Source organism: Panthera uncia, chromosome D4, assembly GCF_023721935.1.
Source record: "Panthera uncia isolate 11264 chromosome D4, Puncia_PCG_1.0, whole genome shotgun sequence".
NCBI classification, from domain to species: Eukaryota; Metazoa; Chordata; class Mammalia; order Carnivora; family Felidae; genus Panthera; species Panthera uncia.
Window position 1 is genome coordinate 54807191 of NC_064807.1, and position 15638 is coordinate 54822828.

General features: G+C 38.9%; 1 protein-coding gene across 1 annotated transcript in view; it reads right to left on the reverse strand.

Moving 5' to 3' along the window:
* Positions 1 to 15622, reverse strand: part of KIF24 (kinesin family member 24) — a 74832-nt gene extending 59210 nt beyond the window's left edge. Inside the window, exon 1 of the mRNA XM_049625183.1 lies at positions 15403 to 15622. The gene's annotated coding sequence lies outside the window, so the exon portion shown is untranslated. The remainder of the gene's footprint in view (positions 1 to 15402) is intronic.
* Positions 15623 to 15638: the final 16 nt, after the last annotated feature.

Consider the following 15638-nt stretch of genomic DNA (forward strand, 5'->3'; position numbering starts at 1 on the left):
AAAATGGTAATTTTCAGAATATATCATTGTTGGTGGAATTTTCTTGTAAAGAAAAACTTTCAGTTAACAACTAGGGCTATTTGATCATCCAGAGTAAAGTTTGTACATGAAGGCAGCAATAAAGGTATTCTTTCCTTTTAATTTCCAATTTTCAGAGTAAGAAGTAATGTCCTATTTTGTTTTTAATGTCTATTTATTTTAAGAAAAAGAGGGATAGAGAGTGAGCAGGGGAGGGGCAGAGATAGAGGGAAAGAGAATCCTAAGCAGGCTCCGCAGTGTCAGCATGGAGCCTCATGCAGGGCTCCAACCCACGAACCATAAAATTATGACCTGAGCCTAAACCAACTGTCGGACACTTAACCATCTGAGACACCTAGGCACACCTGCCCTAGTTGTTTTGGATGGTATCTAATGAGTTCCTTTAGGATTCGGTTTTGCCTTTTTTTTGGGTGGGGGGTGCTTTTTAAAAATTCACTATTAACTCATGTTTTGGTTTTTTAAATATATATTCTGTGTTTCAATCAATTAATGTCTGACAGTTTCATCTTGTATTATTTTCTGACCAAAACCTAAAATCAGCTTTCCTCCAAGAAACACGTCTCAGAAGTAGCTGCCCACTGTCCCATGTCCAGCTAAAGATTATGCGTTTCCAGCAAGTCTTAAGCACAGAGGGCCTGAGCATTAGGGAAAGGAGATCAGGAATAGCTGTATACAGCCACAACTAATCCAGAATGGTCGCTACTTACTTCATGTTTGAGTTACTGAATATTTTCCCTAGGTTAATTTTCAACTTCAATGTCAACTCCTAACAATTGGTTTTGGCTTTTGGAAGTATTTATTAAGAAGGATTTTGAGCAGGGATACCTGGGGGGCTCAGTTGGTTAAGTTTCCGTTTTCAGCTCAAGTTATGATCTCACGGTTTGTGAGTCTGAGCCCTGCATGGGGCTCTCTGTCAGCACACAGCCTGTTTTAGATCTTCTGTCTCCCTCTCTCTCTGCTCCTACCCTACTCTCTCAAAAATAAACATTTAAAAACAAACAAAAACAATACAAAAAAGACAGATTTTGAGCATTTAAAACCATTAATAGAATACAGGATGAAAATTGGTGTAGGGGATGGTGTCAAGTCATTTCCATGATTTCTTTCCATGTTTCTTGTGCTCCAAATATACTGGAGTTAAGAATTTACCACTGACACCTTTGTCACACTGTGACTATAAGGATGTAAATAAAGGTGACAGGATATAATAACCATGAAGCAGCAAAACAATCAAATGGAATATAAGATCAAAATCTGGGTAAATTAAGCATTTCAATATTTTAAGAAATTTGTCTAGGGTGCCTGGGTGGCTCAGTTGGTTAAGGGTCCAGCTCTTGATTTTGGCTCAGGTCATGATCTTGTGGTTCATGAGTTCGAGCCCCATATTGGCCTCCGTGCTAATGGTGCAAAGCCTGCTTAGGATTCTGTCTCTCCCTCTCTCTGTCCCTCCCCTGCTTACTCTCTTTCAAAATAAATAAAAGTAAACTTAAAAAAAAAAAAAAAGAATGCAGAACATTTTTATTACTCTCAAGACTCCTCATGTCTCTTTGCATTCCTTCCTTTTCTCTGCCCCTGGCCCTAGGCAACCACTGATCTGCTGTCATTATATATTAGTTTGTATTTTCTGAAGTCTTCTATAAATGGGATTATAAAATATAGTCTTTTTTTGTATCTGGCTTTTTAAATTCAGCATAATGATGTTGAGATTTATCTGTGGTGCACAGATCACTCCCTCATTTTACTTAGAAGACTAGAATGATACAGAGAATAGCCCATAGTAATATAACTCTCAAGTAACAGTTCTAAGATTGGAACTTAGGTCTTCTCATGGCTAGTCCCATGTTCTTTCCACTATTCCATTCTGCCTCCTTCACAAGTAGTGGCAAAGACAGCCACACTGCCATCCCCCCATGACAGGCCCACTATCTACACTGCTCAGTAGACTGGCAGCTTCCTGCATCTGTGCTGCAGCACAACACAGCTCAGCTCACAGCTGCCACCACCATGAAAATGCCCTGCAAATCAGTGAAATCAATATGGGATCAGATGACAGGTTTTTGTATGTAGGGCCCACTCACATTCAATGCCACAAGTATGCAGAGTTCTCCCCTGTGACACCCAGGATCTACTGGGTCTCAGCTGTTGGGGTAACAATCAGAAATAGTCTTGGAAGAAATCCAAGAAATTCAAACTTTCTTATCCTGGTGTTAGAGAAAATCAACTGGAAGGGGAATACATGTAACTTTATATACAATTAAGGAAGTTTATTCACATTCCAGGATGTGGATAAGATCCAACTATTTAACATACCCTCTCAAACTTTCCATTCATCTACCTGAACTATGTAACTTTATCCACCTAAATTGCCTGAAACTGAACTTGGTATCATATTAACTCAGTCATCTAGCTGCGTAAACTGGACAAAGTCAGTTTCTCTGAGTTTCATTCCCCTCTCTCAAAGGATGCAGTAAGATATTTATGTAAAACTAATTTGAAAACTATGAAGTACTCCATAAGGATGGGGCCATGCTCTCTTACTCAGCACTGGTCACTATGCCTGGCATGTAGAAAGTGTTGGCCACCTGACTTAGATACAAATAGATGCACTGTATGAAGACTTTTAACATGGTTACAAGATAATTTCTATTATTTGGTCAAAACCTGAATATATAACATAGAATCAAAAGGTAAGGAATTAGAGTTACTAAAGTAGACATATTATATTTGCAAAATACTATGTGTAGGCTTCTATTCAAACTATTTCATCAATGACAATTGTACAAGTACTTTGCTCTCCACTGAAATAGTTAACATAAATGTCTGATTACATATACAACAGGGAAATATTAGATGATGCTATATATTGAAAGATCAATACTTGATACAAATAAACGTCATGTGTATGTGTGGTCTTATTTGATTTTTCTTTTAATCAACTTTCCTTATATATAATAAACTAGATCCATTTTAGGGGTATAGTTCTATGAATTATGACAAATATATATCCATGTAATCACTATATCAGTCAAAATACAATCAATACAGTCCCATCAATCACCTACTGAAAGTTCCTAAACACCCTTGGCTGTCAATCCTCTCTTCCACCCTGGGCCCAAGGTAACCATTAACCTGCTTTCTGTCTCATAGATGACTCGTATTTTCTAGAATGTCACATAAAATAAAATCATATAGTGTCATTGTTATTTTAAATCCATGTTATTTTAAATCCATTGTTATTTTAAATCCATTCAACTGTGTGATTTTTATTTCTTACGCCTTTGGAATAAAGTTAAAATACCGGTTTTCATAAGTCTTTTTTCACTGACCTAGATGACATAAAAGAAGAAATTGCTTAGTCTAATTTTTTTTAAGTTTATTTTGAGAGAGAGAGCACACATGCAAGCAGGGGAAGGGCAGAGAGGGAGGGAGAGAGGGGATCCCAGGCAGGCTCTGCAGTGCAGCAAGGAGCCCCAGAGCCCTATGTGGGGCCTGATCTAACTAACCATGAGATCATGACCTCAGCCAAAACCAAGAGTCAGACACCTAACCAACTGAGCCACACAGGCGGCCCCATCAGTCTAATTTTTTAAAGTCAACCTGAGAAAAACATATAGTATCAATGACTTGGGGAAAATATTACCTATTAGAAAATAAGCAATCCCATGGGTAAATAGAATATTTATGCTAAAAGAGTTCTGTGTTCCACCTCTAGGGGGAGACAACTGAGTAACATTAACCCAGGGGCAGGTATTATAATTTCAAAAAACTTGAAGAACATATCAGAATCCACTGTTGTCTGCTTGTAGAATTGTCAAGATTATTCAATATGTCTAATAAAAGTTTCGATCACTGGGGCGCCAGGGTGGCTCAGTCAGTTTGGTGTCCGACTTTGGCTCAGGTCATGATCTCATGGTTTGTGGTCGTGGGTTCAAGCCCCACATCGGGCTTTGTGCTGACAGCTCAGAGCCTGAGGCCTGCTTTGGATTCTGTGTCTCCCTCTTTCTGTCCCTACCCTGGTTGCGTTCTGTCTCAAAAATAAGTAAATATTAAAAATGTTTTTTTTAATTTTGATCACTATAAAAAAGTAGAAAACCTAAATGTAATATCTATGTATTCCTTGCCAATCAGAAAAACTAGGGGAAAATGGTCCAAGTTCAAAAGCATAGAAGTTATTTTTAGCTTCTCAAATTAATGTGACATCCCGAATACTTGATTATCAAAAAAGAAACAGGAAAAAAGGGTCAATAAATCCCTCTAGGACATCATTAAATTCTAACAACTTTATTAAGATATAATTCACATACCATAAAACTCACCCACTTAAAGAGTACAATTCAACAGTTTTTAGTATATTGAGAGTTGTACAACCATCATCAAAATCCAATTTTAGAACATTTTTATCACTCTAAGAAGAAACCTCATACCATTAAATTTTAGATGTTACACTAACATCTGAAAGGGAAAAGCAGGGCGCCTGAGTGGCTCAGTTGGTTAAGCATCCAATTATTGGTTTCAGTTCAGGTCATGATCTCTCAACTCCTGCATTCAAGCCTCGCATCCGGCTCTGAGCTGATGGAACCGAGCTTGCTTGGGATTCTGTCTCCCTCTCTCTCTGCCCCTCCCCCTGCTCATGCTGTCTCTCAAAAATAAATAAATATTTAAAAATAAATAAATGGGAAAAGCTCTTCCCCTAAAGCATTCATTTCTAAAGTTATCAAAACCAAAATTAACCACAGAAGAAAATGATAAAATGTATTGAAATTTTCTATAGAAATTTGAGCTGTCGGGTGTTTGGCTGGCTTAGACAGTAGGGCGTGTGACTCTTTTTTGTTGTTGTTGTTGTTGTTAATGCTTATTATTGAGAGACAGACACAGAGCATTAGCAGAGAAGGGGAGAGAGACACAGAATCTGAAGCAGGCTCCAGGCTCTGAGCTGTCAGCACAGAACCCCACATGGGGCTCAAACTCACAAACTGCGAGATCATGACCTGAGCTGAGGTCGGACACTTAACCAACTGAGCCACCCAGGCGCCCCAGAGCATGCAACTCTTGATCTTGAGGTCATGAGTTAGAGCCCCATGTTGGGTAGAGAGTTTACTTAAAAATAAAACTAAATTAAATTTTAAAAAATTTGAGCTGTGGTTAAGAGTTGCCAAGAATGCACATGCTGGGGGTGCCTGGCTGGCTCAGTTGGTACCGCATGTGACTCTCAATCTCAGGGTCCTGAGTTCAAGCCCCACAGTGGGCATAAAGCCTACTTTGAAAAAAAAAAAAAAATGCACATGCTGAACACTTTTTTAGACTCTTCAAGCAGAGAACAAAAATCTCAAGAGCTTTACTTGGATAAATGAAAAAGGCATAAGGAGGGGTGCCTGGGTGGGCTCAGTCAGTTGTGCATCCAACTGCAGCTCAGGTCATGATCTCACAGCTGGAGAATTTGAGCCCTGCATCGGGATCAGTGCTGTCAGTGCAGACCCTGCTACAGGTCCTCTGTCCCCCTCTCTCTGACCCTCCCCTGCTCGCACTCTCTCAAAAATAAATAAAACATTTTAAAAAATTAAAAACAAAAAAGAAGGGCATAAGGAACACGTTCTAGGTGGGTGTGGTGGCCACAGTTTTTAAAAAGTAATTACAGCAGCGCTTGACTAGCTCAGTCAATAGAACATGTGACTCTTGAGCTCTGGGTTGTAACCTTGTAAGTTTGAGCCCCATGTGGGTGTAGAGATTATTTAAAAACAAAATATATTAAAAAAAAAAAAAAAGTAACTCAATATAAGCTTAATAATGGATAAACCAAAACCTACCTCATTTTGTTAAGATGTTTAGGAACTCTATCCATATTTATTTTAAATAAAATAAACCTGCCTGTTTAGAAAAAGAAAAAAAGCCTGACTCACTTGTACATGGACTTCATAGTATCAAATAATATTTTTATAATGATTAAATAATAATAATTAATGATTTATTTCTATTATAAAAAATATAGTGAAGGGGTGCCTGGGTGACTCAGTTGGTTAAGCATCTGACCCTTGATTTTGGCTGTCACCATCTCACAGTTAGTTGGATGAGTCCTGCGTCAGGTTCAGTGCTGACAGCGTGGAACCTGCTTAAGACTCTCTTGCTCTCCCTCCTCTCCTTCTATCCCTCTTCCCTTTTGTACTCTCTCTCTCTCTCTCTCTCTCTCAAAATAACTAAATAAACAAACCAAAAAAATACAGTGAAGAGGAAAATAAAATGTGGCTTTGGGTAGCTTTTACAGTAGCTGAAAACATTTGTGTGTTCACAGCCTTTTTAAAAGTATTCAAGTTGATTACAGAAAAATTCATGTTCCCAAATTAAAAAAAAAACTCCCCAACAATAAAATTTCAAATTATTTATGCTGAGCAACTCCTGAAACAACTAAGAGCTCATAAGTGCCAGAAATATCCAGATCATTTGTGAGGCAGTTAAAAAAACACAGCCACAGTAAACTAAACTTAAATGTAATCCTATACAGAACCTGACAAACATAATTTACAAAGTTCTTTAAATGACCATTAAATTTTTTTTAATGTTTATTTATTTCTTCTGAGGGAGACAGAGAGTGAGAAAGGCAGAGAATCCCAAGCAGGCTCCATGCTGTCAACACAGAGCCCGACACGGGTATCGATTCCCTGAACAGTGAAACCTTGACCTGAGTGGAAACCAGGAGTCAGACACTTAACTGAGCCACCCAGGTGCCTGAATGACCATTACATTATCAGTAAATATTTCTGTATGGAAAAACTTTTAAAAAGGCTCCTTTAGCAAGTTACACATATGAAATATGAAAAGATAATATTTTTAAATATGATTCTATTCTATTAAAGTCCTTTAAAACATTTTTTTTAATGTTTATTTATTTTTGAGAGAGAGAGACAGAGCATGAGTGAAGGAAGGGCAGAGAGAGGGAGACACAGAATCCAAAGCAGGCTCCAGGGTCTGAGCTGTCAGCACAGACCCCAACGTGGGGCTCAAACTCAAGAACCATGAGCTCATGACCTGAGCCGAAGTCAGACAACTCAACTGACTGAGCCACCCAGGCATCCCAGTCCTTTTTTATCTTTTTATTAGAGAAAAAATTCTTAATGAAGTGAAATGGCAGAGAACATATAGTTCTTGAGAAAAAGAAAATAGGGGGGCAGTGAAGCAGGTCATCTTCACCAAGAGAAAAAAAAGTGTGGAAGAAGAGAATAAATTAGAGAAGGCAAAGCTATGGAGAACTTTCAGAGTCAAGAATCATGGGGCTAAGTCAGTTATGCTGAAAAACAGTTTGACATTAACTTATGAAGTTGAGTCTTCATATATTATACAACCAAGCAACTGAGCTCCTCGGCATATACCCTACGAAACTTCTGCACATGCTTCAGGAGGCACATACAAATATGTGCATAGCAGCACTCTTCACAAGAACCAAAAGCTGAAAATAACCTGAATGTTTACTGGCTGGAGACTAAACAAATGTGGATACATTCACACAATGGAATATTATACAATAGTGATAAAAGAACAAACTATAGCTACACTCAATTTATCAAATCCCAGAAACATCATTTGAAAAGCAAATCCTAGAAAACTATGTTGTTTTTAAGGCTCGAGCAAAACCAGGCAAGTCCAATGTATTATTTAAGCATCTAATCCCAAAATGTAGAATAGTGGTTACCTCAGAGGAGTGAGCAGGGAAATGTGGAACAGGAGGAGAACAAAGGGAGATGATGTGTTAGGTCTAGGAATTTTATTCATTTTGTATTATACTTTATAACCTACATATACGTTTCACACATATTCTTTGGTATGCACCACACTGCATTTCTATAAGATTAAAAAAAAAAAGGGGGGGGGGGAGTCCTGTGGCTAGCCAAGTCAAAAGAGGTCATTTAGTCAACAGCTGATGTAATCTAGAACATTTGGCCTATGAAGGATTCCTTCATCCTTCATACCTTGCAGTTTGGCTTGCATAGTGTTTAAAACTTTTTTAGGATTCGTTTCACTATTTAAAAATCAAGAGCAATTAAAAATCCAGTTTCTGTTTTTCTCGAGAATCAAAAGATAGCTACATTGAGCCTACAATAAAATAAGGCAACAACAGACTAAAACGGAGTTGTGCTGCTCTCTTTAGAAGAGCATATACAGCTCACATACTTTCTAATAAACAAACAAAAATAAACATTAGAAGAGCATATACTATCCTATACACCATAGTCTCTCTGCTTCTGGTTCCTTTATGCCAACCAAACCACTTTATTCATTTACATTAACTGGTTAGCCCTGTGGGCGTTTGAGTTTGAGAGCTAGGATGTGGTCCAACATCTTCATTTTATGTGGGAACTAAAGCTAGCTCTGAATAATTGACTTCTCCAATGATCACACAGCTTTCATAGGCTAAACCACCATGGCTTCTTTAAACATCTGTTTTCCCCTCTCTACATACTCAATTGTGTATGTTTTAAATGAATATGCTGTTTCTGAAAGTAAGGGAACTACATCAGAAGGTCAGTAGGCATTAGAGCATATTATATACTCTAATTATTATTATAGAAGTAGTATGAAAATAAAAGAACTAAAATAGCTTCTGATTGCCAAGAAATATTTCTTCATCTAAGTTCCCCTAAAATTGTGACAATGACCACTTTTAAAAATATAGAAAACAGCTTTACTGAGATCTAATTCACACAGCATACAACTCATCCACTTAAAGTGAATTCAATGGCTTTGAGTATGTTCACATACTAAACCGCCAACCTATCTAGCTCTAGGACACACTAACAATGATCACTTTTTAAGGGACCGCTAACAAGGTCACTGGGTCCACCGTACCATTAAGTATACAATACAAACCCAGTATTCTCAAACAATTTTCATTAAAATGTTTCCATACTCCATGTTAGGCATAAGTTCCCTAATTAAGAACATAAGAAATTCAGTATTATCACTGGAAGATTAAGAGGTGGATGATATAGTATACACTTTTCCCTCAACAAGGGAGTTAGTTATTTCAAACTCTAGGGATTATTCTATCTATAGACTAGTGATCTCAACAGAAGACAAGTGTTACTAAACAACTGCTCAAAACAACAGCTGCAAAGGAATGAGAATATATGACACTTAATGGAATTCTTAAGGCTAGATAGAGGTGGATTTTAGGATACGAATTATGTGAGTTATACCCAAAAGCAGTTTTTGAGAGATTCTGTTTTCACTGGAAAAAGATAAATTTCAAGTTTATGGTTAGATAGCCAATACTTTGCAATTATTGCGATTCCTTTCAAAAGCCCCACTATGAGCTTAAGTTTCTAAGTTTGGTGAAAAGCATGGGAATAATCACCTAAAAATAAACATAACAAAATTGTCGAACCCAGTTATCTTAAAACAGTAGAAGTATTATTCTAAATATAGAGGCTTAATTTTTAGTATTTATTTATTTTTGGGAGAAGGCAAGTGGGGAAGGGGCAGAGAGATGGGGACAGAGGATCCAAAGCAGGCTCTGTGCTGACAGGCTGACAGCAATGAGCCCGATGTGGGGCTCAAACTCATGAACTGCAAGATCACGACTTGAGCTGAAGTTAGCACACTCAACCAACTGAGCCACCTAGGTGCCCCTAGAGGCTTAATTTTTAAAGAATTCCCAGCCAATGCTGGGTTTAAAATCAGGGCTTTAATTTTAAAATCCTGGTCTAATCCAATTGTAAGTTGTCATTTGCAGATTTTTGCCATTTTGCAGTTACAAAATACTTTTGACAAAATATATCTTCATGGGTTTCACTGGAAAAATAATTATTAAATCAGTTTTTTATAAATTACTAAGGTGATATAGACTCTTACCCAAGGCTACATCCTTTTGGGAACTGTTGCCACGTTGGCACCAGGAATTATTTCTAAAGGAATGATGCTGAGAAAGCAAAGAAAAAATTCAAACAATAATTCCATTCACTGGGATCTAAATTATTAATATGTAATTAATTGTGCTACCTGATTCTTCCAAGACTTTTTGTGATAAGTGGCAATTATCACCATCTTCCTTTTTTAAAATGAAGGAACCAAGGCATAGATCATTAAAAACAACTATATGGATTTAGTTCATATGTTGGCTATGCAATTCCATGCCACTAGTTTTAACCAATCAAATCTCAACACAAGAAGGTAACTAACTTAAAAGACTCCTCCTCATTGCTGATGAAACACCTAGAGTTTTTTTGGCCTGAATACTGTACAGCATTATTAAGTGATACTTCTAGAATTCCAGTGTAACTTTAGTTGCAACAAAAACATTCAGGGATCATTATCAAAATGTTTCCATGATTAAGCATCTGAACTATTTGTCAATAATCAACTCATGACCTCCCCACAAAACTGCCCCTCCATCCTTCTCTTCTTTGGTGAGGGGGTGGGAGTGCGTGAGTGACAGTATCATGAACCAGTGACTCAGAGCTAAACTGGGAAGCATCCTAGATTCCTTTCCTCTCCTTTAATTCCAAATCTAATCAACAGGTCCAGCCAATTTAATAGAGTAAATTGTCAAATTTCCCCCCTCTATCCTCATTCCAACCACCACAGCCTTGGTGGTTTGGTCCTAGTATCTTTCACCTAGATAATATAAAGTATATATTGGTCTCTGCCCATGGTTCCTGGCACAGAACTCCTAAGACCCTGGTAAATTCCTAAATGATAAGAGCATTAGGAATATCTTTTGTTCTAATGATGCAACTCTGGGTGGGGTTTGGCCACCAAAAAAATCAAGCCATAAGCTTGACAAAGTTTTCATAAATATACCAAAAGTATGGAGTTCAGCAGGTTTCCAGGTTAGTGAACACATTCACACCAGGAGGGTGACATGCCCCAACTCCATAGGCACAGAAGCTCCTATGCTCAAGACCCTCACAGACATTGTCTTATGTATCTCTTCTTCTGGCTGTTCATCTATATCCTTTATCATAACCTTTAACAAACTGATAAACTTTTTTTTGAAGTTTATTTTTATTTATTTTGAGAGAGAGAGAGAGAGAGAGAGAGAGAATCCCAAGCAAGCTCTACACTGTCAGTGGAGAGCCCAGTATGAGGCTCCCAACCCAACAAACCGTGAGATCGTGACCTGAGCAGAAATCAAGAGTTGGATGCTTAACCCACTGAGCCACCCAGGCGCCCCCAACTGGTAAACTTAAGTGTTACCCTCAGTTCTGTGAGCCATTCTAGCAAATTGTGTCCATGGAGGGGGTCATGGGAACTTCTGATTTGTAGCCAAATCTGACAGAAGTTGTAGGTAACCTGGGGACCTACTACTTAACAGTTGGCATCTGAAGTGGGGTGTCAGACTGAGCTCTTAACTTGTGGGATCGGACACTATCTCCAAATAGGTAGAGTTAGATTGAGTTAAATTATAGGATACCCAGCTGGTGTCACAAAGAATTGCTTGGTGGGGGAAAAGTCCCCACACATTTAGCCAGAAGTGTCAGAAGTGAAGTCTTCTATGAGTGGTAAAGGAGACAGACAGGAGGGAAAGAAATGAGGTTTTTCCTACACAGGAAAAGACACATAGGTAGAAAATGGCATTTTCTCAATACAAATGGTACCTATTTACCTATTATTAGTTTATGCCTATGGAAAAGTCTTCTTGTTCAATAAGATATGAACATCAAAATCCTTGAGACATTAACTAGGGAAGTATACAATGACCACAACACTCATAGTATAAGTGGAACTCTATTGCTCATTTAAAAAATTTGTTGAGGATTTTTTCTGTACAAATTATGAACAGGTTTGCTGAGCCAGTACAAGAAACTGGATTAATTGATGAATTAATCTGTAAGGGACTGAGAAGACTTCAACCCCTTACTTTATAAACAATAAAATAGCAGCCCAAAGAAACTATTTCTCCTAAACTGGAAGATGAGAGGATCCTGCCCTAGTTTGCTCCAAGGACATGCACTAGAACATACAATAACTAAAGATTTACATTAACAACATAAACCAAAAGCTTTTACTGAAATGCTCTGTGGGCAGTACATTGATGTACTATGCTAAGAAAAATGTAATATTTATATAAAGCCCTTGATATAGTGCTTTGCACAGGGTAAATGCTCAATAAATGGCAGCTATCAGTTTCAGCTGTATAGTCCTTGGAAGACTGAACATGTGATGTTTACCTGATATCAATAACCAATTGCTTGGAGCACCTGGGTGGCTCAGTCAGTTAAGTGTCCTACTTTGACTCAGGTCATGATCTCACAATTTGTGGGTTCAAGCCCCACATTGGGCTCTGTGCTGACAGCTCAGAGCCTGGAGCCTGCTTCAGATTCTGTGTCTCCCCCTCTGTCTCTCTCAAAAATAAATAAACATTAAAAATTTTTTCAAAAAATAACCAATTGCTTTTATACAAGAACAGACATTTCTCCAAAGAAGACATACAGATGGCCAACAGACACATGAAAAGATGCTCAATATCACTGATCATCAGGGAAATGCAAATCAAAACCACAATGAGCTATCCCCTCACATCTGTCAGAATGGTTAAAATCAAAAACACAAGAAACAAGTGTTGGCAAAGATGTGGAGTAAAAGGAATCCTTGTGCACTGTTGATAGGAATGCAAACCGGTACAACTACAGTGAAAAAGATTATGAAGCTTTTTCAAAACATTAAAAAGAATTATCATATGATCCAGTATTTCTACTACTGGGTACTTACCCAAAAAACATGAAAACACTAATTCAAAAATACATATGCACCCCTAGGTTTACTGCAACATTACTTATTGCAGCATTTTTATTATTGCAGCATCATTTACAGTAGTCAAGCAGCCCAAGTGTCCATTGACAGATGAACAGATAAAGAAGATGTGGCACACACATACACACATATATATAATGAAATATTAGTCATCGAAAAGAATGAAAACTTGGGGCGTTTGGGTGGCTCCATCAGTTGAGCGTCCAACTTCAGCTCGGGCCATGATCTCACGGTTTGAACCCTGTGTTGAGCCTCATGTCAGGCTCTGCTGACAGCTCAGAGCCTGTAGCCTGCTTCAGATTCTGTGTCTCCCTCTCTCTCTGTCCCTTCCCTGCTCATGCTCTCTCTCGCAAAAATAAATAAACATTAAAAAAAATTAAAAATAAAGAACTACTAGAACTGATAAAGAAAAAGAAATCTTGCCATCTGAAGCAACATGGATGGATCCCGAGGATAAAAAGCTAAGTGAAATAAGTCAATCAGAGAAAGAGAAATACCATATGACTTCACCCATATGTGGAATTTAAGAAACAAATGAACAAAGAAAAAAAAAAAAGCAACAAACCAAAAAAACAGATTCTTAACTATAGAGAACTGATGGTTACCAGAGGGGAAGTAGGTGGGGAGATGGGGGAAATAGGTGAAGGGGATTAAGAATAACTTACCACAGGGGCGCCTGGGTGGCTCACTTCATTTCAGTTTAGGTCATGATCTCACAGTCCAGGGATTGAGCCCCACATGAGGCTCTGCACTGGAGCATGGAGCCTGCTTGGGATTCTCCCCCCTCCCTCTCTCTCTGTCTCTCCCCCGTTCACGCTTGCTCTCTCTCAAAATAAACATACATTTTTAAAGAATAAACTCTTTAAAAAAAAGAGTACACTTATGATGAGCACTGAGTAATGTACAGTATTATTGAATTAATATACTGTACACAGGAAACTAATATAACAATGTTAACTATACTGGAATTAAAAAAACAAACAGCTGCTTGACTAACTTGATAGACTAGAATCCCTGTGGCTCTACTAATTCAACACTTTTTGATTTTCCAGATGGAAAAAGTGAAACCTAAAAGGGCTAACTGACTTGCAAAGCCAGCTACAGTGAGTAGAGACAGAGCCAACGCCAAACCCTGAATCCCGTTTGGTTTCCATTACATGTCACAGATCTGCAATTTAGCTATACAGTTGTGTTCAAACTTTTATAAGAGGATAATAATAGCACTGTTACTATACCTGACTTTTTCAATCTTTTTATTAAAACCATCACTGAGCTATGAATTTGACATGAGAATCCTCAACAATCCGGATTGGCAATATTATAGTCTTAGGAGTCGACAAAACAAGTCTTTTTTTTTTTTTTTTAACCTTTATTTATTTTGAGAGAGACAGAGTGTAAGCAGGGGAAGGACAGAGAGAGAGGGAGAAAAGAACCCCAAATAGGCTCTGTGCTGTTGGCACAGAGCCCTGATGCGGGACTCAATCCCACAAACTCAAAGATTACAACCTGAGTCGAAACCAAGAGTCAAATGCTTAACCGACTGAGCCACCCAGGTGCCCCCAAACAACAGTCTTGGTAAAGCAATTCTATCATGGCCACCTGATGATTGGATAGCTACAAGAGCAGCTGTTATATGCACCTGAAGCATAGTCTCTCACTACATGTAGTTTACATGTAGTCTCTCACTACAAGTAAAATACAAAGGAGAAAATACTTTAAAACAGTTTCCAAAGCACTCTTAAAATGTGACAATAGCTGCAGGTCACTAAGAAAGTGAGACACTCTTGGCATACAGTAATTTGTTTTAAGCAAAGACTCACAAGGAGTTTAATAAAAGCATTGGGAGAACAAGACTAAAAGCCACAGTGCCAGAATTGTAGCAAGCATTCAAAAAAAAAAAAAAAAAAGTTCCCTTTCACAAACAGTGGAAAGGCCAACGTGGACTGTGGACTTTCAGGTCCTTCTAATGTGAATTAGGGTGCACTCCCTCTACTCTCGTAAAAATAGAAAAGAACCTCCAAACGCGAGGGAAAACAGCACAGGGCACAGAGGGGAATCCAATCTATTTGTGGTGAATTAAATTCAACTCAACAAATAATTCCTGAAAACTCTACTGTGTGTAAGACATTGTGAATGAAAGATGCTTGTTCTGCCTCAAAGAACTCTAAATGGGAGGAAGGAGGAGAATGAGGTTCACCGAAGTACACAAATAACCCAACGCCTAATACAAGTGCCTTCTAAGAAAGGTTCCCGTTAGGGCTACAGGTCAAAGGCAAGATTTCGAGACTCAGAGAAGGCTTCATGGGAGAAGTAGCGCTCGAGATAGTCACAGAAAAAAAAAGGCAGAGATTTTGGGATGAAGAAAAGAGCAGGTGAGCGTTCAAACAACCATGAGAGGCCAAATCCCAGTTTCCTTGCAACCGCCGCCTCCTCTCGCGTTCAGCGGGCGTCCTGAGTGCCATCCTCCGGGGGGCAGAGGCCTACCCCTCGCCTCCCCGGTTGTCCCCCCGCCATTTCTCACCTCAGAGACTTCCAAGTTCCCCCTCGGTCAACCCTGTCTGAGGACAGAAGACAACACCGACAGGAGAGAGCCCGAAAGCTGGCGGGGTGCTGTCAACTCACCGGCTTCTGCTGCTCCGGCCAGGCCGCATCGCCATGGTAACGCCGCCAACCCCGGGTTCGAACGCCCGCGCCAGCGCCCGCGCGCCTACAGGGCCGCACCATCTACCAATGGGCATTCGCGGAACTCGTTGACGTTAGATCCCTTTTCCTCTAGAAGACCAATCAGTGAACCGAGGAAGCAGTGGGCGTAACCCTCACTTTGCGTCTTTCAACCAACCGTACAGCTTGAGTGAAGA